The 26248-nt window shown below is 39.9% G+C and overlaps 1 protein-coding gene and 1 non-coding gene across 4 annotated transcripts in view; one reads left to right on the top strand and one right to left on the bottom strand.

Moving 5' to 3' along the window:
* Positions 1 to 26248, top strand: part of ROR1 (receptor tyrosine kinase like orphan receptor 1) — a 406019-nt gene that overhangs the window by 246444 nt on the left and 133327 nt on the right. The window lies entirely within an intron of this gene.
* On the bottom strand, positions 6102 to 6208 carry LOC115932176 (U6 spliceosomal RNA). Its single transcript, XR_004068497.1, has one exon. It is a non-coding gene; the product is annotated as a U6 spliceosomal RNA (small nuclear RNA).

Below are 26248 nucleotides of genomic sequence, written 5' to 3'. Positions count from 1 at the left end.
GAACTGTGAGCATAAGGGGTGAAATCTTGGTAAAGTGTCTATTTAGAGGCCATGCTTTCTGCTGATGTTGACATTGCTGTTTTTTGTTTGTGGGGGTTTTGTTTTTGTTTTTACTTTATAATAACATTTATTTATGTAAGAAGGAATGTTTGGGCTGGGGCTAGGAGAAATGTTGAGGTAATGGAAAACTCTAACAATGCGATCATCTATTGAAGACACGAGCTCAGGGAAAGCCTTTCTACTGGTGACAGACATTTTTTTGCTAAGGATTCCCAATAGGAATCAAATACTGCTAAAGATAGTAGAATCAGACTTTTGTGCTGGATCGCAGGTAAACCCTGGGTAGAACTTGAGATACTGCCCTTGCAATGGTGCTGAGTAACAGAAGGATGCTAGCATCTTGCATCGAGTCAGAGGAGCTCACTGTAGCCCATCCCTCCAGTCCACCCAGAGTAGCTAGACAGTGCCTTCTTAGCTCTCAGCAGCCCTCATCCTGCTGAGAGAGGAATTTGGAGACCTGGGGAAACCTTGAAAGACCACCTCAGAATCCAGCTAAACAGCTTGGGTCCTCTTTCCCAGGGTCAGTTGAGGCAGGAGACTAATAGCAGGAAGAGAGATGGCTCCCAGCTGTTCAGCTCTTTTAAGGTAAGGTGGGCCTGATGCGTCACCTGTACAATTTATTGCCCTTATCCTTAAATCATTTTCTTCCCTTGAAAACAAAACAAAACAAAACAAAAAACTAGCTCTTGCAATATCTAAACATATTTATTTATTGTAGAAAATCTGGAAAGTAAAATGAAGCCAAAATTATGTTACTGCTAACAGATACTCTTTTAGTCTTTTTAATGCATATGTTTTTACAGATATATTTACTGAAATGGAATCATATTGAGCCATTCTCTTTTGTAAACAACATTTGTCCCTTAGAAACAAATTCGCAAACATCTTTCTGTGTCATTAAATATTTTTAACATCATTTTTATTGGCCATATTAAATGTTGATATGGTTTGGCTCTGTGTCCCCACCCAAATCTTATCTTGAATTGTAATCCAAATTGTAATCCCCACGTGTCAAGGGAGGGACATGGTAAGAGGTGATTGGATCATGGGCGCGGTTTTCCCCATGCTGTTCTTGTGATAGTGAGTGAGTTCTCATGAGATATGTTGGTTTAAAAGTGTGTGGCAGTTCCTCTCTCTCTTTCTCTCCTGTCACCTTGTAAAGAAAGTGCTTGCTTCTCCTTCACCTTCTGCCATGATTCTAAGTTTCCTGAGGTTTCCCTGGCCATGTGGAACTGTGAGTCAATTAAATCTCTTTTCTTTATAAATTATCCAGTCTCAGGTAATTCTTTATAGCAGTGTGAAAATGGACTAATACAAATGGGGGCTGGGCGCAGTGGCTCATGCCTGTAATCCCAGCACTTTGAGAGACTGAGGCAAATGGATCACCTAAGGTCAGGATTTCAAGACCAACCTGGCCAACATGGTGAAACCCTGTCTGTACTAAAAATACAAAAATTAGTAGGGCATGGTGGCGTGCACCTGTAATCCCAGCTACTTGGGAGGCTGAGGCAGGAGAATCACTGGAACCTGGGAGACGGAGGTTGCAGTGAGCCGAGATTGCACCACTGCACTCCAGCCTGGGAGACAGAGTGAGACTCTATCTCAAGAAAAAAACCAAAAAAACAAAAAACAAAAAAAAACCGAAACAAATGTGTTCCATTGTAGAGGTATTCAGTAATTTACTGAACCTATTATCACCTATTGTTGAAAAGTTAGAATTATTCTAGCTTTGTGTTATAAATAGTAGGGTGATGAAAAATGCCTTAAAGGGCCCAGGACAGTACCTGGCCTCATGGAGGTACCTACTACACAGTGTTCTCTTAAATCTCTCTGCATATTTACATCCCTAGCAACAGTGCAGAAGAATGTCCTATTCTACTACTTACCTTCACTCAAACTAAGTATTGTCATTTTCTTGGTTGTTGTCAATTTTAAAAGCAAAAAAATGGTATGTCATTGTTATTTTAAATTCTATTTCTATGATAACTAAGGTTGAATTTTTTATGTTTAGTAGCCAGTTTATCTCTAACATATTAATTTCTTTTTCTCATTCTACTATTAAGATACTTATCTTTTGTTTGAAATCTGCATTTTTTCTAGTTTAACTTTTAATTTTGTTTGCATGTTTATTTTAACATGGAAAAATTTTATTTTTATGAAATTGAATCTATCAATCTTTGACTTTGGTGTCATGCTTAGAAAAGCCTTCCATTCTCCAAGATGATCAAAACAGTCACTTATATTTTCTTTAAGGTGTTATAAGTAATCACTTCCTTTTCACTCTGAATCAAATTGAGCAATATTTCCACCCCTAGGAAGGGCAGCAGATTAGTCTGGTGCCAGAGACAACTTTTCTCCACAACCTAGACTCAGGGAATCTCCAAGTTGAATGACCTCTAGAAGTCGTATAATGTGAGCTCCTGGCTGATACGTGATTCCTGTCTTCCAGAAGCCTGATAAGTGGTGGTTCCTCGCTTCTGTACTACTGGTGGGAGTATAAACTAGTACAACCACTATGGAAAAAACAGCATGGAGATTCCTTAAAAAACTAAAAATAGAACTACCATTTGATCCGGCAATACCATTACCCAGAGGAAAAGAAGTCATTATACAAAAAGGATACTTACACACACATGTTTATAGCAGCACAATTTGCTATTGCAAAAAATGTGGTATCAGTCCAAATGCCCATCAATCAATGAGTGGATAAAGAAATTGTGAGAGATATATATATGTATATATACACACACATATACACACACATATGTACATATATATATATACACACACATGTACACATATATATATATGATAGAATACTTCTCAGCCATAAAAAGGAATGAATTAATCACATTTGAAGCAACCTGGATGGAAATGGGGACTGTTATTCAAAGTGAAGTAACACAGGAATGGAAAACTAAACCTTGTATGTTCTCACTCATAAGTGGGAGCTAAGCTATGAGGATGCAAAAGCATAAGAATGATACAATGGACTCTGGAGACTTGGGGGAAAGGGTGGGAGGTGGGTGAGGGATAAAAGACTACTAATTGGGTTCAATGTTTACTGCTTAGGTGATGGGTGCACCAAAATATCCCAAATCACCACTAAAGCACTTACTCATGTAACCAAATACCACCTGTTCCCCCAAAAGGTATGGAAATAATTTTTTTAAGTGGCGTTTCCTTCTAGCTCAACACTTTCTTAAGTGACATTACACAAGAATAACCTATTCTTCTTTTTGAGAAACTCTAAAATTAGGTAGGCCTTTCTTATGTTGAGCCAACTTGTCTTCATTCTCACTCTTCTGTGTTTTATTCCCTCTTCTGCTCAGAAAGTGGCTGGGGGCTATTCTCTGGACTTTGCAGTAGGATTGGCCTGAGTTTCTAATCTTATACTCAGTAGCTGTATGGCTTTGGGTAAATTACTTGATCACTTTGAGCTATAGTTTTATCATCTATAAAATGGGGGTTCAAAAATTACTATTATTACACATTCTAACTTTGAGACAGACAAAGCTAAATGCTGGAGCAAGTGGGCATCAATGCTATTTTATTTAGCAGTTATGTGTGGTCATTTTAGACTTGATTATGACTCAAGTTTTCCTTTAGTTCTATGCTTCTAAACTGTGTATGCTGTATTCAAAGCACTATCTTGTAGCATAATTTATGCTTAATAAAGAAAGCCAAAATATATCTGTACTAGTCCATTTTCATGCTGCTATAAAGAACTGCCCTGGGCTGGGTAATTTATAAAGAAAGGAGGTTTAATTGACTCACGGTTCCACATGGCTGCGGAGGCCTCAGAAAATTTACAATCATGGCTGAAGGGGAAGCAGGCATGTCTTACATGGCGGCATGTGAGAGAGAGTGTGTGAACGGGAAACTGTCAAACACTTATAAAACCATCAGATCTCATGAGAACTCCTTCATTATCAGAAGAACAGCATGGGGAACCTCTCCCATGATCCAATCACCTGCCACTGGGTCCCTCCCTCAACACATGGGGATTATGGGAATTACAATTCCAGATGACATTTGGGTGGGGACCCCAACCATATCAATATCTCTAGATAAAATTGTAAATACTTTGAAAAGAAGCAAGAAGGATCAAAATCAGTGTCATAATATATTAATACCAACAATCTGTTATGAAACTTATTGTTACATAGATGTGTCCTCATTAGTTCCAGTGTTGCTTTGAACTTTGGATAAAATGACAAATAGCCTTTCAGACCTTGTCTGTTTTTAGGTAGAGGACCTGGTATGTGGACACCTAAACCTCATGAGGTTGATTTGAGAATTACAGGAGATCATGCAGAGCTCTGATAGTGCATTTTCATTATGATGTTATTGCCCACAGAATCTCTTCTTTCTCTGACTAAAGTTTCCATTCATTTCATTATCCCCTTCCTAGCTCGTTTTCCAGATCCATCCCTCATAAAAGGTGGGCTCCTGGAGTGAGCACAGAATACTTTGTGCTGCCACTTCATTTTGCATTTTTTTTCTGCTAATTCATTTTATGCTTTTATTTCTCAACCTAAATTATCTGCTGCTCCGTAACATCAACTTATTAACTTATTGTTGACTTTTAATCCGTGGCAATTAACTAAATCTCCTGTGAGTTTCTTGCAGTTTTTACCATTCACTTGCATCTCCCTTTTCTCATACTCATTGTTTAATTCTCATCTCTCATTGTATAATCGGTGTTTTGTGTCCTAGCACTCACTAGAAGCTATTCCTATTATATTTCAACATGTTAGATTTGTCATATTATTTGATGCTATCATTTTTCATGCTCATAACATCCCAACTTTGTGTATGATATTAATTTCATTCTTTTTCTTTTTTTTTTTTTTTGAAAGAGTCTCACTCTGTTGCCAGGCTGGAGTGCAGTGGCTTGATCTCAGCTCACTGCAATCTCTGCCTCCCAGGTTCAAGTGATTCTCCTGCCTCAGCCTCCTGAGTATCTGGGATTACAGGCACCTGCCACCACATCCAGCTAATTTTTGTATTTTTAGTAGAGATGGGGTTTCACCATGTTGGCCAGGATGGTCTTGATCTCCTAACCTCATGATCTTCCTGCCTCGGCCTCCCAAAATGCTGGGATTACAGGTGTGAGCCACTGCGCCTGGCCTTAATTTAGTTCTTATCTAAGATGTTGATATGGCTGTTGGCAGGAAAACGATGTAGACAGAGCCTCTATCATGATTATACCTTGTCTTGTTGCCAGTGTGGAGAACTGCCTCTCTTCTCTTACAAATGCATATAGTTTAGATTTTTAAAAAAATTCTTTTCACTGATTTCAGCATCTTCCTGTTTCTCTGAACTTTAAAGTCAGCATTCCCATTTTGTCACATTAATTCACTCAACAAGCATTTGATGAGCTATGTGCCAGTTACTGTGGTAGGTGCATAAATAAGTAATATGCATCTGTCCTCAAGATGCTCACAGTCTAGTGGAAGAAACAGATCAAATGAATTGGGCACATAATAGGTTTGGGGAAGTTTGGGTAAGACTTTGTGGAGGTGACATTTGAGTTGGGTATTACAGGATGCATGGGCGTTTGCTAAATAGGAAGCAGATCAAGGACACATCTGGCCATGACCCACATCTCCTCTCTTTAGCCCAAATGAATGCCAATATTGCATGCATATTTTCTCTCACAGTTGCTGCTGTTTTTCTGAAAGCACTGTTTTCTCATTCACAATGAGATTTTTGTTCTTGGCATTCTAGAAGATGCAATTGCCATCCAGAAATGCTAAGAAGAAAAAATATGCACCATTCTAAGAGGACTTAAAAAAATTTTTTAGATACATAGTAGGTGTATATATTTATGGAGTTTTTGAGATATTTTGGTACAGGTGTGCAATGCATAATAATCATATCATGGAAAATTGGTTATCTATTCCCTTAAGCATTTATCCTTTGTGTTACAAATAATCCAGTTATACTGTTTTAGTTATTTAAAAACATACAGTTAAATTATTATTGACTATAATACCCCTGTTGTGCTATCAATACTAAGTCTTATTCATTGTTTTAAAAATACGGAACACTTCATGAATTCGCCTGTCATCTTTGCCCAGGGGCCATGCTAATCTTCTCTTTACTGTTCTGATTTTAGTATATGTGCTGCCAAAACAAGCCCTAGAGGAATTTTTAAGGTGTATTCAGATCATTGAACATCCTATATCAGTCTTATGTCTTGTTTCAGTACTAGTTTTATGATCATTAATTATCATATATTTATATTAATAAAAATAATATTTGTTAACATTTATAGAGTACCTTCCACATGCTGGGTGGAAGGTACTTAACCTACCATCCTTCTGTGAATAGTACCTGTGAATCGTACCTGTGAATGGTACCTTACATATATTATCTCCTTCTACCATTAACAAAGAAGAAATCTGAGCTCAGAGAGGTTGAGCAACCTCAGGTCATGTAGCTAATCAAGCAGCAAAACAGATTTGAACATTGGTTTCTCTGTCTCCTAAGCCTGACCATTTACATTTTCTTATTCTACCCCATTGGTCAATATACCTCTGACTCTCTTCCTTGGTCTTTACCCATTGATTCTCCTCTGTAATTGCCCTTCGTATTAGTCTGCTAGGGCTGCCATAACAAAGTACCACATGCTGTGTGACTTAAACAACAGAAATGTATTGTATTACAGTTCTGGAGGCTGGAAAGTCCAAGATCAAGGTCCAGCAGGAATCAGTTTCTGGTAAGGGCTCTCTTTCTGCCTTACAGATGGCCACTGGCTTCTTGCTCTGCCCTTACATGGCAGACAGAGACAGACTGACAGAGAGAGAGGTCTCTTATATTTTTATGAGGCCACCAATCTTATCAGATTAAGGCCCCACCCTGATTACCTCATTAAACGTCATCTCCTAAAAGCCCTGTCTCCAAATACAGTCACATCGGGGTTAGGGTTTCAACCCTAACTCCAATATAAATTTTGGAGGAACACAGTTCAGTCCATTGTACCTTTCTTAAAACATCCCATATATTTTCATTTCTCCATGGTTTTGCTTATGCTGTTTTCCCAGCATAAGCTTTCTGTCTTTTAAAATCTTTCCAATTATTCATTACCCAACTCAAATATCATTTCCCATGAAGCCTTTTCTGGTTTTCCAGTCAAATTTAGTTGCCCTTTCACCTACTGAATAATGATTTTTTGACTGTATTTTGATTGAGCCCCTATTTTACCGAAACTACATTATATAACTCCTTGAAGTTAGGGACTCTGCCTTAATATGCTCCCAGTTTCTCCCAATTTTATTGGTACTCCATAACATTTATGACTTGAGTTTTTCATTAGCTCTAAAGAATGATGGAGGCAATTGGGTGGGTGTAGGCTAGATAAGAGAAATGCTTGTGCCCATCTCCAAGTGTTGGAAGTGATGCCTTACAGAAGACAGAAAAAATGTTGCTTGAGGGGTTTAGACTGAGACCACCAGGTAAAAGTTACAAAGAAACACGTTTCTGCCCAGTTTATGGAAGAACTTTTTAATAAATAACAAAAAGGTGAAGGAAACTAACACTCATTGATAATCAGTTGCTAAACTGCTGCTTTACAATTTCCACTTCCACATGGTCTTATAAAATAGTTCCCATCTTTTATAGATGAGAAAACCACATTTCCAAAAGTGTAAAGATCTGATATAAGATCATGTAGCCTACCTCTGTCACTCATTCCTTCATGGAGAAGTAATCTCCCTTTCTCTAGAGGAATTGAAGCCATCTGCATGACCAGTTTTCAGGAATGCTATATCGAGAATGCTCTGGGGGTGTTGGTATAACTAATATTTTAGTTTTCTTTCATCTCTAAAGTCTTCTGACTCAGGAATTCTCCATCCCTGACATAGATTTAATGGAAATAGACCTATAAAACCTAACTTCTCCCATCCCTTTGTGGGTAATATATATTAGAAAACTTATATTAAGATTATTACAAATTATCTTTACATTGTTTCATGTATGTTGGTCCAGTGAATTAGGGGTGTGTGTGTGTGTATGTATGTGTGTGTATGTATGTTTGTGTGTTTTGAGACAGGATCTCACTCTTCGCCCAGGCTGGAGTGCAGTGACATGATCACAGCTCACTGCAGCCTCAATTTCCTGGCCTCAATCGATCTTCCCACTTCAGCCTCCTGAGTAGCTGGGATTCCAGGCACACACCACCATGCCTGCCTAATTTTTGTAGAGACGGAGTTTTGCCATGTTTCCCAGGCTGGTCCTGAACTCTTGGACTTGAGCAACTCGCCCGCCTCTGCCTCCCAAAATGCTGGGATTATAGGCATGAGCCACCACGCCCAGCTTCTGTCAGTTAGTATTTATGAAGCTGTTTGGAGGACACAGCTTGGAAATATCCATACTAACAAAATTGACTTGGTTCTGACCAGTAGAGGCTATATTTTTCAACCAAAGGCTACACTGTCTGGGGAAGAAAATGGTAATATGCATGAGTTGTCCACGACTGTAGAAGTCAGATGGATGAGGTACTTAGCCTTGCTATCCTGAGTACATTCCATGCTGAAGGTGGGTCCCCGCAGCCTGAGCCCCCCAGGGTCAGCTTCTGGGGCAGGCAGCCAATCTTCTGATGTAGCTGCCATTTTTCTTGGATGATTCATGTGTGAAAATGTCTCCCCCAAAAGAATTTGGGTCATCTTGTTCTTTTTCCCAAAGCCAGGCTCTTATCAGACCAGAAGAGTCTCTTCATACAAATGGATCCCAGTTGGGAAGTTTATGAATGTTAAGGATGGTTGCTCATTCCAAATACATAACCCTTTTTGTCTGTGGCATCTTATATTTGACTATATTGCTTTTTCTACTCAGCAGAATTGGATCTTAGAATCCTGGAGCTGGTGTATATGTGACTTCAGAGATAACTTAAAAATGATCACGTGTCTCTGTCTTCTAAATTCAGATGGTTTAACTCATTATTTCTTTTTTCTTGTGAAGGCATAGCCTTGAATTTGAACACAGCTTTTGCTTGTGTGTGTGTGTGTGTGTTTGTGTGTGCGTGCGCATGCACTATAACATTTTGGCATGTGCTATGAAACTCTTTTTTTTTTTCTGGTCAGAGGAAAGATGACAACACTGAATCGACTGCCAGTAACATCCAAAACCAGTTCAATATTACCCCCTGGTTTCTTTTCCTAGGAAAAATATCACAGGTATCTTCCTCCTCTTCCATTTTCATTATACAAAATATGGCCGGGCGCGGTGGTTCATGCCTGTAATCCTAGCACTTTGGGAGGCTGAGGCGGGCGGATCATGAGGTCAGGAGATCGAGACCATCCTGGCTACCACAGTGAAACCCCGTCTCTACTAAAAATAAAAAAATTAGCCGGGCATGGTGGTGGGTGCCTGTAGTCCCAGCTACTCAGGAGGCTGAGGCAGGAGAATGGTGTGAACCCGGGAGGAGGAGCTTGCAGTGAGCCGAGATTGTGCCACTGCAGTCCAGCCCAGTTGGCAAAGTGAGACTCCGTCTCAAAAAAAAAAAAAAAAAAAAAAAAGCAAAAAGCAAAATATGTTGTTCCTGGATGGAGATTGGGGGAGGAAGAGAATTATATTTTGCAGTGCCTTGCAAGGAATAAATACCATCAAAACACTTGAATATGAAGTTGACACTACTTTGGAATAATGTAGCCCATTGTGCCTGAAGCTTAACAGATATGACCCAAAGAAAAGAATGGTTCACACAATATCAAGAGTACTTTGTGGCAGAGGTGGGACCAGACTCCATCCCCTGGTCCTCACTGCACAGCCTTATAACATCATAGCTTCTCAGAAGTATCCTAAGATTGCAATGGAGACCAGACCAAGCAGTCGGCCCCATCAGAGCTTGGAGGATGCTATCAGGGAAGTGTGTGTTTGTTTCTTCTTAATCACAGTCCTATTGCAAGCCTCAAGGGTTTAGGACCCACTAAAGGAAATTCTCAATTTCCACTGCTTTTTGTACTCAACTTTTAAAGTTAAAGATGGAAAAGGTGAGAAAATAAATGAGACTTTTTTAAAAAAACAATATTCTGTATGACACCACTTATATGAGGTACCTAGAGTAGTGAAATTGATAGACAGAAAGTAAGATGGTGGTTGCCAGGGCTTGGGAGGAAAGGACAATGGGGAGTTAGTCTTTAGTGGGCATGAGGTTTCAGTTTGAGAAGATGAAAAAAGTTTTGGGATGGATGGTGGTGATGGTTGCATAACAATATGATTGGACTTAATGCCACTGAGCTAAACACTTAAAAATAATTAAAATTGTACATTTTGTCACATATATTTTACCACAGTTTTCAGAAAGTGCAACATCCTTGGTATAATCTGGAATCTCCATACCCCTATGCACATGCATCCCCAGAAACAGGATATCGTATTCTAAAGAATGATAATAACAAATTTATGCTATTTTTAATTCACCTTAATTTTGTTGTTTTCAAAATAATTGCATATACATGGTTGCATCTGACAGTCACCAAAACTGGGAGAAAAGCATAACAGATCTTTTATTTCACAGATGAGTAAACTGAGGCTCAGAGTTACACTGCTGACAAGTAACAGAGTGGTACTAGAACCCAGGACTTCTGACATGTATTCCTGGAGCCATGCATGATCCTGTGTAAAAGTTCTAAGTTGATACTTAACATATTTTACTTACTAATCTTAGAAAAGAGACTAATACATTTTAAAAGGATTTCAAAAACTTGAAGTGGTTTAGAGGTTTTAAGCATGAAAATAAGTTAACTTAGTTACCTCATTGTCTAGACATCCTGATTAACGGAGGTTTTACTATATAGTAATAATAATGACAAACCCTTATATAGAACTTCACTGTGCACCAGGTACTGTTCTAAGTACCTTAAGAACACTAACTCATTTATCAAAATGTACTATTTGTATTTAAAATGTATAATGAAATTTATTGAGACTTGCATGTGCCAAACACTTTCCTAAGTGCTTTATACACTTCATCTCATTTAATCCGTGTAACAGTCTGAAGCAATAGGTAATACTAGAGCTTGGAGATGTGAAATAATTTGCTCAAGGATACATGAGAACAAGTGACACAGCCAGGACTCAAACCCAGGTCCACCCATCTCTTTACTGTGATTCAGATGGTGTCGTGTGTGTCTTTCTATTCACTGTTATCTCTAAATGTTAGTTACGTCATTCAGGCAGCTGGAGCAGTGTCCAAGTAGGGATGCTGGTTGGTTCATAGTTTACTTCTTGAAGACTTCTAATTTTACCCTGAAATTCTGTCTGGAAATTTGATTCCATTGCTGAAAATGGAAGAAATACAGCTTTCATGTTCATGCACAATTTGCTTTTTCATTTTTTTTTTATTATCCTGAGACTTACTGTAAATCACACTTTCCCATCAGTCCTGGGGGTTCTGATTATAATCATGGGGTCTAGCTAAGAGCAAGGGCAGTAAATTACTGCCACTTTGTTTGAAAATTTTTTTAGCCACAGTACATTAGCTGCTTTTGTTTGCTTTTCCACTGGTGGTGTGCCCATTTTTATTTCAGAATTTTTGTTTCTTGAATGTCTCATTTGTGAATAATGTAGCTTCCAAAATGGAATGATTGGAGAAAAAATATGAACGAGGGTGTCTTGTTTGGCACCTGTAAGATTTTTAAGCATTTATAGCAAAAATGAATTATTGAGTCCCCCCTCTTTCTCTCTCATACTCTCTCTCACTCACTCATCTGCATTATCTTTCCTTCCGATTCTCTCCATTCTACTCCATTTCCCAAAAAACAATTGCTAGATAATGACCATTATGGTGGCTAATATCAGGTAACTACCAAGAAATGCCTTCTTCCAGGCTTCTCTAAGTATTCTTGTTTATTTGAAAGATTGATAGATCAGAGGGTCAGGGGACGTGTTTTATTGTAAGTTTCTGTTCCAAATTTCCTGACATTTTCCATTAAAAATATGTAAATAAGTAAGCCTTTTCAAAGGAAGAAATGGAACTAATAAGAACCAGACCCTAAAGTGATGGTCAAAATGTCAAAAATAACTGCTTTTCCTTTATTCAGTATCATTAATCTCGAGGTAGATACCTACCCTTCCGTAGAATCTCCCTAATAGCTTGACCTGATTCTCTTGCTGGGCTATTCACAAATAAAGTGACTTCTAAAGTGACACCAAAATCCTCAGTAGCTCTCAGGAATTGATGTGGGAGTTCAGTGGCAATATTTGCATATGTTTTTCAAATCACATCTTTTGGTAAAGTGATGAGAAAGGAGGCTGTGGCGCACACTAGCAGTCCAGAGCACAAGGCCCCCCATGAGTCTCCATCATCATAATGTTTTTGAGATCATCCTAAAGGTGCTAGAAAATAGTGATGCTTGTGTGCAACCTAGATGAATTTGAAAATTAACTGATTTTCCTCAAGTTTGTCAGAGTTTCTAAAGTGGCTTTGGAGAGGGTTCCAGTGCACACAAAGAGGAAGCTTAAGTTAGACAATGTTTGTCCTTATCAATAATCCATACAAAAATTGTTTATTTCATTTTCTTGGACTTTATATGCGATACCTTTCAGGGAGGCTGCCTACCTCATAATAGCCCTCTGTTGTCTGATAGCTGCTTTCCTGACCCATCATGAGGGGTCTTCAGCAGCCATGTTTGAATTTATAACCCTGTCCTTCTGGTGAGAGTTGATTGGACCAGGGAGAGGACACCTGGCCCAGGTTACGCCAGAGTCTCTTTCCCAGGAATTTGCAGTTGGAACTCAGAGGTAGCCTGTTAGTGTTTGTCAGTTGCTGTTAGTGCCAGGAGATCAATCTGGGGGCCATAGAGTGTTGATCTTCTACTGTGTGCATAGAAAAGCCAAGAAAGCTGGTTTTCCAAGAGAGATTTAAGCAGATTCATAAAGAGAATTAGAGTCTGGGGGTGGAGGAAGATTCCTGATCTGGTTCCCGGCAGCTTTCCAGTTCTTGGTTCTCGTTCCTCCCGAAACCTGGCCAGACATCTTGCCAGAGTTTCACCAGAAACCCTTGCATCCTGTGTTAAATTCCCCATCCACCTCGTCTGCTTTTCCTCACCCTCTTACACTGGCTTGAGTTAGTTCCTGTTGCATGTAATCAAAGAGTCTTAACAAAGACAGATTGATACCTCTCTGGTGTGTATTTGATTATAGAGATGGCCAAGTAAACACATAGATGGATGTTCATACTTGCCCTTTGGTACCCTAGAAGGTTTGAGTTGGGAACAAACCTCAGAGATCTCCTAGCCTTATCCTCACATTAGACAGATATGGAAACTGAAGACTATAGACAAGTAAAATAAGTGATTTACTCAGGGTCACACAGCTAGGACTCGATCCCTAGCCTTCTGGTCCTCAGGCCAGCCAATGTTCTTTCTAGGCTGGCTCCCTAGTGCCATCCATCTATCTATCCACCCATCCATCCAGTAAATATAAACTGAGCAAGATTCTGCTGCATGACAGGTACTGGGGTACATGTTTTTTGTCCTCAACAAACTCACAGTGTGGAAGGACCAAAGTTCTTTATGTTTATTTTTACTTCATTCCCTGGGGTTTCCCATCTGGAGGGCACTTTGCTAACTTTGCTAGCCCACGATCACAGCGAGTTCATCCAGGAATCTCCCAGAATATACTCCCATCATGTATTCTCTGTGCCTCTTGGGTCTATTCTTTCCTAATATTTGTGATAATCCATGTTCATATTGAATCTCCCCTGGGAGATCCTTGAAACCAGGGACTGTGTGTAAGTCATTGCTTTTACTTCCTAGCACAGAATCTGTCACAAGGTACTTCTCCAATAAATGTCTGCTTTTCTAGAGAATTTACTTCACTCCTTAGAATCTCAAGTAAGAGCTGTGTATCAGTTAGCTCCTGCTAGGTAACAAACCACAACAAACATAGTAGCTTCCAGCAACAATCATGTATTATTATTCTCTCTCCTGGTTCTGAGAGTTGACTGGGATCAGCTAGATGATTCTTGTGCAGAGTCTCTCATGTGGTTGCAGTCAGATGGTGGCTGGGTCTAGGGTCATCTTAAAGACTTTGTCATTCACATGTCTGGTGTCTCGACTGAGAGGACAAAAACAGCTGGAGTCTGGAACAGCTGGGGCTGTTCCACACACAAGTGTTGTTTGCACAAGAGATGTCCAAGAGCATCTCTTTATTCTCTCCAAGCACTCTCCATGTGGTGGCCTCAGGGTAACTGGTGACTGAAGGCTCCCAGAGGGATTGCCTCAAGTTTTTTTAAACCTGACTCTGAAGTCTCTCACACAGTGTCACTTCTGCAACATTCTGTTCTCAGAGGTCCTGCCACATGCAAGAAAGACACGATCACAGAGGTCCTGCCAGGTGCAAGGAAAGGGCACACAGACTCCACCTTCTCATAGAAGGAGCATCAAACAATTTGCAGATAGGTTTCTACATCTCTGCTTTATATGTCTTCCTGCATGAGAAATATGAAAAAATGAACACTTTTCAGGGAGCTTTCATTTCAGCTGGAAGCCATGATTTTCAGACAACTGATAGTTTCTGGCTTCACTGACAGCTACATCCATTGCAACTAGTTTGCTAGCCCTAGCTGCAGTTACTCACAGAATTTGCTAACTATGGACTTTAGTGGCCTAGGAGTTAACATGGGCAGGCAAGGTGGATCAGGGCCTTGTTTTATCATGCAATTCTTGTGCACTGGGAACTGGCTAGGCTCTATGGTTAATAAGACCGTGATGAAAAGATGCCTTGGGGTTCCTCAATGTAGTCATATATGAGTGGTTCTGTTTTTAGTTGTCACCATGATGAGGGTGTGCAGTTGACATTTATTGAATAGGGATTTAGGATGTTAAACACCCTACCATGTGCTAGCAATCCTGCTGGAGGAGGAACTTTCCTACCAAAAATGCTAATAATTTCTGACCTAATATCAGAAACACAGTTAAGTGGGGAAGCTGTGAGAAGTGCACTGTGGAGTCCTCAGCAGATACGCATGGTACATGTCACCAAGGGTGGCATCTGGTTTGTGTGCCACACTCTCCCCAAAACAACTGCACAGCTTCTGCCCTTCCTCTCCCCTCTGCAGCCTTGCTCTCCATCAAGGCCCAATACAAGCACCCCCTACTCTCTCACACCTTCCCTGATTTCTAGAGCTGGACAGGTTCACCCCCTCCTGAGCATAAAACAGCCCTTTCCTTACCTCTTTCCTTGTTCTGATGATTTTCATATGTTTCTTTTGTATCACTGTTTTGCGAGGCCAAGGAGAGATGGGACAGGTCACCCCTCCATGTCCGCACAAGTGTTTAATAAGTATTTGCTTATTTATCTTCTGTTTCCCCTCTCCTGTCTACTCCTCGCCTCCCCTAAATGCCTGCACATTCCAGCAAGAGGACAGGAAGTCTGGGGTTTCTCCGCCTCTCCACTCCACACTGGGTCTTGCCCACTCTGCCTGATAAAAGTCAGGGAACCATCTGGCCTCTCTGCCACTACCTCAGTAACCTTGGCCAGCCTGTTTTGATCTCAGCCTCCCTTTCTCCACCCTATCTTGTGAACGCCTTCAACACTCAGCATCTTGACCACACACTTGGCTTTTGCTCTCACTCTGACTTGTACTTCCAAATTAGATCCCTAGAATAGCTCTGCTTTCCTTCCAGATCTTAAGGGGCTCCTGAAGGACAGAGGCCGCATCACCTCTTTTTTAAAAAATTCCACCGATTGCAAGGTGTTACCTCCTTTGGAAACCCTTCTCTGACACCTCTGGCCTGGAAAATGGGTTAAGTTTCCCCTTTCTAGGGTTCTTTACCACCCTGAACATACCCAGATCACACTTTATCATGATTATCTCTTTACCTGCATGACTCTGTAGCCAGGATGAGTGATCTTTGAGTACAGGCTCTTAGGTATTTGTTTATCTATTTATAATAGATAGTAAAATAAAAATAGATCCGTTCATCTCTCCATCTAGCATTTTACACGTCTATCTTTAGCAAGCCTGTGATCAGTTTAAGGAGCCACAGCAAATGAAAAAGGCATGGTCCCGTCCTCAAAGTTCACGGCCTTGTGTGTTGAATTGATTTTTGTCTCTTGCTACAAAGAAAATAGTACCTCCTTCAGTCTTCATCTCCAGATTTCTCAGTGCTTTTCTGTTTTCTTGAAAAGCAGTAGAGCAGATAATTTCTAATTGTTGAGGAATCTGGTTCAAAATTTCAAGGCAAAACCGCCCCATTCATGAGAGAGAACATTCAAGTGACAGGGCCTTCACCATTGCACTGCCCTGCTAACAGGAGACCTTGAGTTGTGGTCAAGTCAGCAGATTCTTTTAAATTTTGAAATACAGATCTTGCATAATGAATGGAGAAAGGGAGAAAGAATGGCTTGTGTGCCCTTTTGTGCTCCTTGAAGTTTACATTCTGGGAAAACATGAAACTGGAGTGTCAGCCTTGGTGGAACTGAGTTGGAATGCTGACTGGCACACAAAGGGATTCTGGTCCTGTTTAACCAAGATGTGACTTTAGAACACTGAGATTGTGTGACTTTATGGATTCCCAGAGGAATAGAAATTCATGGGCCAGAATGACAAACTTTTATTTTGAAAGCCACCTAGGCTCCACTTAGAGCCATCAAATGCTTGAGAATTTATTATGACTGGGCAAGCCACTGCCTAAGAGTCAGGCCAGGGTAGTGAAAATACACACGGACTTTGTCTTTGAATGCCCTGAATGTGGCCTAGTTCTTCCTAGCACAGGGCTCTCTACCAGAGCTGAAAGCACAACTGTTGCATTTGCATGACATAGAAGCAGCCAAAAGCTTCCACTGTGAGGATCATGTGTCGTGTTGATGCTGAGGCATCTCCTGCGCATGGTACTGAAATCACAGAGATGACTTATGATGTGTTCTGTTTGTGTTGGCCCAAAGCCCAAACCAGAAATGTATTTCAGGCTTGGCTTTCTAGATTCTATCTCCAGTCATTTCAAAGTTCATTACGTGGACCCACTCATCCTGCCCTGCTATAGTTAAGGTCTGTCAGCATTTTTCAGAGGTTTATAATTCAACCACAAAGGAGAATGCAGTCTTTAGGCTGCAATGTGACTTATAAAGCTTAAGCCCCGGGGTCAGAAACTTTGCTTTTTTGTTGTTAAGTTAGGCACTTACTAAGTTATAGTGAAGCAAAGTAATAGCTGGTGGTTTTGTTATTATTATTTGGTTTGGTTTTACAGGGATGGGAAAAGCTGCAAGTGACTTCTTGGAATGTAGATGTACCCTAAACCTAAAGAGTTGTTAGGCCTATAGATTTACTTATCATCCTAGCATTCAGCTAAAGATGGGGGTTTAGTTTTTAAAAATTTACCATTTTAAAATTGGGATGGATGAGGCTGAGAAAGTTAGAAACAAGATTGCGAATATTTCACCAAAACTTAAGGACTAATTCTCAAGCCAGAAACTTTGTATTCAAAATTCTAGTTAAAAGACTTTGGTCATATTAAATAAAAATCAAGTCATTTCCCTGATGGTTAAGTGTGTTTCTGCTCATAAATTCTAAGTATTCCCACTTAAAAATTTAAGTGAAAAATGCACATATGATAAATATAAAGTAACAAAATGATACCTTCTTGTAATAAAAATACTTGAAAATTTGAGGTAAAATAGATACAAAAATACACTTTCTATGTCTGTTCAGCTGCTATAATAAACTACCATAGACTGGGTGGCTTATAAAACAACAGAAACTTATTTCTTACAGTTCTGGAGGCTGGAAGTTCAAGATCAGGACACCAGCATGGTCAGGTTCTCCCTGTTGAGGGCTCATTTCCTGGTTCACAGACAGCTGTCTTCTCATTGTGTCCTCACATGGTAGGAGAGGCAGGGGATGTCCCTGGGGTCTGCTTTATAAGGGGACTAATCCCATTCATGAAGGTACCATCCTCATGACCTAATCACTTCCCAAGGCCCCACCTCTTCACCCTGAGCATTCAACATATACATTTTAGGGGGCCACAAACATTCAGACCATATATCCACAAAAGCTTATAATCAGCAAAAGGTCTCTTAGAGTAACCTAATTTGTGGTTACTAAGGATCCCATTAAATAACCTGCTCCTGGGGTAAAAATAAAGACTGGTAAAAATCATAGCACCTTTGGTGTGGGAAGGAGGTTTTATCTGGATGGTCTCAAGTCAATTAATAGTGGGAAAAGTTCTTAATGACAGTATGTTATAAAATGCAGATTGGCAGTAGGGACAGGAGAAGAGTGTCAATGGAACTGAGTTCCAGTCCACCCTGTGTGCAGTCTAGCTATGCTAAGACCTCTATAAACCTTGGTATCTTCCTTAAAATGGGGCTGGAAAATCCTATATATATATATATACAGGGTTCTGGTGATGACAAAATGCAATAATACATGTAAAATGCCTGATAGAATCAGTGCCCAGTATATGTTTTTCCCTTCTTCTCCCACCTTTATTAATTATACCTGAGACATAAAACAATCTAAATGCTGGAGACCAGCCACTCTCATTTGGTAGAGATCTTTTCTTAAAAGGAAAAAGTAGTTTCCCTGAGCTTTTAAGAGTGCATTTACATACAATTTGTCTATTTGTAAAAAAGACCTATTCATTAAAATAAGCCTCTAAGTAGCAAAGTCCAAGTTTTCTTAAACTCCTTTGAGTGGCACCACATGCTAACTGGGCTTCCTAAGGAAAGAACTATAAAGGTGGCTGTCTTTCCCCATTAACCCTGATTTATAGGGGGTTTTGCTCTAAGTGCATATTTGCAGAACCATTCTTAATGTATGTGTGTTCTGTCCCCAAAAAGGAGGCACATTATTGGCCATTTGTTGTCTTTGGTCCAGTGGATACTCTTTAAACCCACTCTTACTACTCTGTAGTCAATAGCCCAAGCTCAGCTTGATGCATTAGTCCTTGTGTTTTCAAGAAAATGTGTTCGGCCGGCACCCAGCCCAGCACAGCACTTCTTTTCTTTTCACTTTTAACCATCATATCCCCTGGTTTCCAGCAGGTTCATTCACCCAGAAAATGTTTATCTTCATTGTGCCACCTCGGTACTTAACCTGGGGCAGAGGTTTGGATACTGGAGAGTGCAAGAGGAAGGGTTGGGTTGGAGGTGCGGTTTCACTCTTTATCAGTTATGTGACCTTAGGCAACACACTTAATGTCTCAGCATTGGTTTCTTCTTGTAAACAAGGGATTGTAGTGGAGAATACTCCTGAGGATTTTTGAGGAATAAATTAATTACAGGGTTTAACAGGAAGCCAGGCAAGAATCAGGGGTCAGGAAATGGTAGTGATAGTTACTGTAGCCAGGTGTTCTCTTATTCACTGCACAGGAGAATCATTTGGAGAAGGGCTTTTAAAAATGCTCATGTCTGGATTCCATCCTCAAACAATTAAATTAGAATCTCTAGGGGTGGGACCCAGGTATCAGTACTTTTTTCTGGAATACTTTTGATATTCCAGAGATGGATTAAATCCTTTAACCCCCACAACATCCCTAATGGGTAGGTATCATTATTAGCCCATTTCACATTTGAGGAAACTGAGGCTTAGAGAGGTTAAATCACAGCAAGTAAAAGGTGGTGCTCAGATATGAAGCCAAGCAGTCTAGCTCCAGAGCCCATGCTCTTGGTTGGTGTGACGCAGTCTATTATTAGAAGCAGCGCCTCCAGTGAGATGTCCGGTGAGAACTAAGATCCAGCAGGTGGGGTCATCCGATGGTTTCGGTCCCTTCATACCTTCAGGTTACCCACCTCCTGCTTTTACCTTCAGCTCTGTGTGTTCAGGACTTCCCAGCAGCCCTGTGTCAGATAACGAACTGTGGTTATTCAGAAGTCCCCTGCTATTTTCGGCTGATTTTATTAAACTCAGCTTGTGGCTTGGACTCAAGAATGTGCAAGCTGATTTAGATTATGCTTTGCATTGAGTTTATTAAGATAAAAAATATTTCCCGAGATAGTGAGTCAGAAGTATTTATGGTGAAGTGTGCTGAAAGTGAATGCAGGTTGATAGCGTGAACAGAATGTTCTCTCCAAGTCAAATGCGATGACCTAACTGTGTTTGGCAGCCTTCCTTTATGTTTAGCTAAGCATTTCATTTCATGTTGGGAACCTCCTCCCTCTTCTGAAAAGCATCAGTCATGTGGGAGGCTAGGATTTTGGCATGTGCCTCTTTTGATACCGAGACCCAGGCCCTAAACCTAATTGTGACTGGCTCCTTGGCTGACTGGCTGGGTTGCCATGGCAATGGACTGCTCAACTCTTTATATCTCAGTTTCTCTCACCTGTCAAAATGGGAATATAACACTTGGCCCCACCTTCCTCCCTGAGGAGAGATGGGGGCACTTTGAAAATTAAGTAATAAATGTTGGGAAGGATTTGTGGATTTGTGGATGTGACATCTTGTCAAGTGGGTAAATAATAAATGGGGTGTCTCCAAAGCTAATTTGCCTAAAATTCACTTGAGCCTTCCATTTACTTCATCAACCAGCGTTTATTAAATGCCTACGAAGTTCACAATCACACATGAAGTGCTGAGGGGAATACAAAAAATGTAAAAAGGAGGAAATAGAGTCCCAATTCCCAGAGAGGTCATAAACTAACTTTTTTCTTGCAGTTTGCTTTTTCTGGTTCATTAAGCCTCAGTACAGACCATGCCTGCACTGTATTTAAAAAGCTCATTCTCAATGATGACTTCCAGTTACGTCATAAGCAACTAGTGGTGATTTAGTTGTTTTCAGTACCAGTGGGTATTGTCACGTGCTTGATGGACTCATAAAAAGGCAAGAATATTTTTTAGTCCAGGTTATGAGTGGTGCAAAGGACAATGAAAGACTACAGGTTGGATTGATTGGGAATCTGATTGCATCAGATCATAATACAGTCTCTGCTGTTCAAAGGTGCGGGTTTGGGTCCTGGCTCTGCCACTTTCTGGCTGTGTGACTTTGGGAAATTTCTTAACTTCTCTGTGTCTCAGTTTCCTTATCTCTAAAATGAGGTCAGTTTTAGAGTCTACCTCATAGGATTGTTGTCAAGTTTAAATTAAAGTGTGTAAGATGCTCAGAATAGTGCCTGGCATTTTGTAAATGCTCAGAAAAATGTTAGCTATGATCATCACTTTCCATTGTTAATGGCAGAAAATGGTGGCACTAAAAGGATACTGGCATTTCATTTTCCTACATTGTAAAAATAACAAATCCTTTTTAATTCAGAGTCCTAAACTTTTGCCCAGATCTGACACAATCGCTTGGGATTGCCCCAAAGCCCCAAACTGCTTGTTCGGAAATAGAAAACATGCCATCCAAGCCACTCTGCTCTCTGACTCATACTGTTCAGGGCCTGAGCTAACCCATTTTGTTCTGAAAGCCTTACACCAGTCTAGGACCCCGAGGGCTGGGAAAGGGCAGCTATGGAGTGTGATGGAAACAGCGCTGGGCTTGGTGTCCAAATCCTGACTTTGCCTTTTATTAGCTGTGAACTCTGGGATAGGCTGTTAAGTCCTCTGAACTGCGGTTTACCCATCCTAATTGTGCAAAAGCAACGGTGGGTGAAACTGCTCAAACAAATTCAGACAATGGCACCAACTGTACCAAACTAGTGGTCACCGTACATTCCACTGCCATATACTTGTAGTTGAAAAGAAAAAAAAAGCCAATTGCACTTAAGAATGTCTTCCATGAAGCAGTAAAAATTATTAATTGTATTAAATCTTGACTCTTGAAAACATATATTTTTAATATTTCATATGGCAGATGGGCAGTATACGTAAAGTACTCCTGCCAAATACTATGACTGTGTCAAAGAAAAGCATTTGAGTTCTGAGCTGAACTAGCCACTTTTACTTTAAAGAATGACCGACAGAAAAATTGTGGTTAGTTATTCTCGAATATTCTTTAAAATGAGGAAAATGAACCTGCCGCTTGAAGGAAACAGTAGTATTAGTTGCTAATAATAAAATTTGAACTTTCCAGAAAAAGTTAGAATTTTGCGAAACTTTTAGCCACCATCATGAGCTTGACAACTTCTTCCCAATCATAACTGATGGCACTGGTGGTAATATTAATGCATTTGAATTTCCTATATTAGATAAGTAAGGGTGTCCACATTTTGAAAACGAACATAACTCAGTAAACCAGTGTTTTCTAAACAGGCAATGCAGGATGTTACAAAATCGTATGTAGGTAGAATAACCATTCAAAGTACAAGATAAATCAATCCATTATAATTTAATAGATTATGAAAAGTTTATTGATATGATTTCAGATTTCACATTGCAACCAACGTTTAAGAAACTACCACCTATCGAATTTTGGTGTAGTATCAAAGAAGAATATCCTAAATTATCTGAAAGACTATTAAAAACCCTTCCCTTTTCCAACTGTGCGAAGCCAGATTTTCTTCAACTAAAACAACATACCTCAACAGATTGAATGCCGAAACAGGAGGCTTCAGCTGTCTGGTTTTAAGACAATAATAGATATTCAATAATAAAAAAAAATGCCACTTTTCTCACTATTTTTGGTGTATGCGTGTGGAAAATATTATTTTTACTAAATATTTTATTAAAATATTTATGTTAAGCAATGGGATTGTTTTTATTTTTAAATAAGTTAATAAACAAATATTTTAAAACTTTCTCCCCTCAGTGGCATCAGTATTTTAAGGATTATCTAGGAGTCCTGAGACCAAAAAATTTGAGAACTTCTATCCTACAGCATGGACTGTGGAGCCAAAATAATTTGTTTTAAATCTCACTTCTACTTACTGTCTGTGTGATCTTGGACAACTTTCTTACCCTCTTTGTGCCTTACCCTCTCTGTTTTCCATGTGTAAAATGTTCATAACAATAACTGTCATGATGATAAATACCATTTAGGTGTTAGGTATTACCACCATCATTATGAAATCGTTATTGTTGTTAGTGTCATCATCATCATTATTACTAGTATTAGCACTGGAAGGCATCATTTGTTCAGGGACACAGAGCTAGAGGTGGATTCAGTGGGACTGGAACTTTTCCCTTAAGCCAGACTATACACTACCTCCCACTTACCATCTGCCATCTTGACATTTGCAGTCTAGGGAAGAAGGGAAAAAAGATGAGAAATCTTCCATAGCTCAAGCACATATCATCAGAGCTACTGAATCAAACCACTGAAAAAGGTACAAACAGCCAGGTTTACACATAAAAGCCAGATTGCTTTGTCTGGCATTCAAGCTCACTGGACACCTGCTGCCTGTCATCCAGTTGTTCTGCAGCTGCCCATATAGAAACACAAACTGTCTCAGAAGAAGCAGACCCAACCCCAAAGGCCCAGATTATGAATCCAAAGCCCAGAGAGGCGAAGTGATGGTCTGACACACATCGCTAGTGAGTGGCAGAACTGCTACTTGAGTCTAGTGTGAATTCCCTCTGGACTGGACACCTTTGCTGGGATGCCCAGGTGTTCTCTGAAGGTCTATTAGTTCTGCTTACTAAGTAAGCAGCTACAGATGGCCAACAAATTTGAACCTTCTTCTTCGTCAGTGAAAAGTTAAAACCAAATTCCCTGTTTGTGGCAAGACTCCTTTGTTCAGTAAACACAAAGATCTATTTACATTTCTTTTGTTCTCTCTGGAAACACACTGCTTGGGTCATCTACTACACTGATTTCAAGGTGCCCTGCAACCCTCATGTTGTTTTTAGATAGATATTTTATAGAGCAGATCAGGTGAGGTGCCTGGCCTCTGGAGGGAAACCAGAAAGAACATCAGCTAGCACCCATGGCTAAAGCTTAGGCCCATTAACCAGACAGTCTTGGCTGAAGTTAGGGGAAGAGCACAACCCTGTGGGTATATGTGTGTCCACGGCGCACCTTGGTTTAGGGAGATATTCCAACTCTCCATGGGTTTCATGGTACCAAATCCCAGCCCTCAATGGGTCTCATGGTACCAAAGCAGTCTGGTGGAGTGAAAAGAGTTGGGCTTGGCAGCCAGAGAGATGTAAATCGGACCTCAATTCTGCCACAAGGCCTCCGGCAAGTCACTAAACCACTCTGATCCTAGGTTTCCTCATTGTAAAACAGTGATAATGACTTCTCCCTTGCAAAGTTAGCATACAGGTGAATACTAAAGTAAAGCCCTAGCATATAGTAGGATTTCAAAATAGTCCATTATTGGTCCAGAACTGGCCAGCTGCCTCAAATGGACTTTCTTTAGGTGCTTGGCTGAGCCTGAGGATTAAAGGCCATTAGTGATGGAAGCTTTGGGCAGTTTCCTGTGTAACCATGGGGCAAGTCTGCTAATCTCTGAGACATGACTTCCTCATCTGCACTGAAAATCATAGTAATTAATGTGCCTTTCTTACTTCTCTAGATTGTTAGAGGATAACAGGAGACAGAGGCTGTGAAAACATTTTGTCATGTGAAAAGTGGTATACAGAAGTTATTGTTATAAAAACAATAGTAACAACATTAATTAACATTTTTGAGTGCTTACTTTTTGCCAAACACTGGTTGAAGTGCTTCCCAGATGTCACTCACTTTCATTTTAATCCTCATCTAACAGTTCCCTCAGATGGAGCCCTGTTTATTATTTCGGTTTTTCTGTTGGTTAAACTGAGGTACAAAGAGGTTAAGTAACTTGCCCAAAGTCACACAGATAGGCAAGGGGCTGACCTGAATTCAAACACAGCCAATCAAATTCCAGAACCTGTCCAATGAAGTATTAATCACTATGCTTATAGTGGCATTGTTACGTGATTGCTATCTCTAAGTTTCTCTCCACAAAGGGTACATAGTTATCTATTCTCAATGAATGATATGGGGCTATAAAAGCATGATAATGGCTCCATAGAGCCATCTGCTAATTAGTCTCCCTCCTTTCTGGGCATACCTCAAACATCTTAGGAACATATGTGCTTATATCCATGAGCAAACACATTCGTGGATTGAGTATAGATGTATATAGATTAGAGAAACATGCCCAAAGATAGAGATCAAAATATAAATGTTAGGAAGCAAAGCATTAGCAAGATCATTTATGGGCTCATGAATCTGTTGTGAAGGATAATTATTCATTGGCTTAAGTGAGATGGAAAGTGTCATTATGGTAATGCAGTAGGCATGCTTAATCTGTTTCCTACTGCACATGTGATAAATGCCATTCATATGTGAGACACACTCCTGTGAGGCTGCCCAGACATTAACAATGTTCCTTCTGAATTTGGGGGGGCGGAAATTAAAGCAAATAATGAATCAATTATTTTTAGCATTTATGAACTCATTTTACAGACATTTGGGCAATTAAATTACCCGGTTAAATAGCTCAGAAAAATGTTACTTTTCAATAAACTTCCATTAAATTCAACAAATTTGCTGCGTTCTACCTGTGCTGTCCAGTACAGTAGCCACTAGCCACATGTGGCTGTTTAAATTTAAAAATTCAGTTTTCAGTTGGTCCAGCCATGTTTCATGCATTCAGTAAGCCCTGTGTGACTAGTGGCTATCAATCAGACAGTGCAGATTATAGAACATTTCCATCATTGCAGAAAGTTCTGGTGGATAACACTGCTAGACAGTAGTATACACTGAGGATGCAGTGATGACCAGAACATTCCCATCCCTGCCCTTATGGGGCTGATAGCTCTGCTGAACAAGTTACCCCAGACTTGGACCTATGGAAGGACATAGGACAATGAGAAGGTATGGCAGGGGATCTATCCAAGAAGGGGTGCTTAGGAAAAATGAAACCAAAGAAAGCTCCCTACACATGAATAACAGAGCACGTTTTTAAAAGAAATCAAACTTAATTAAAAATAAATAAATAATTTTATCTGCAATTGGATTCTACAACTAATATTAATATTGATGTTTAAATACTTGATTGAAGAATAAGCTTAAATAAAACTTATTTTGTTATTAAAATTCATAGTGCAATAAATCTTAAGAGGAGCCAAAGCAAAATATACATGCAGCATGATTCCATTTATATGAAGTTCTGAAACACAGAAAATTAACCTATGGTAATAGAAATTAGAACCTTAGTTGCTTCAAGATGGGGTGGGAGAGAGTGGTTGGGAGCAGGGACCAACTACAAAAGATTGTGGGGGTACTTTCTGGGGTGTTGATGTTCTATCAAGATAGGGACATTTGTTACATGAGTATATGCATTTGCCTGTACTCATGGAACTGTATAACTAAGATCTGTATATTGCACA

Source organism: Gorilla gorilla, chromosome 1 (assembly GCF_029281585.2).
Source record: "Gorilla gorilla gorilla isolate KB3781 chromosome 1, NHGRI_mGorGor1-v2.1_pri, whole genome shotgun sequence".
Lineage (NCBI taxonomy): Eukaryota > Metazoa > Chordata > Mammalia > Primates > Hominidae > Gorilla > Gorilla gorilla.
The sequence above is the reverse complement of the archived record's forward strand: the minus strand, read 5'-3'. Positions and strand labels throughout refer to the sequence as shown.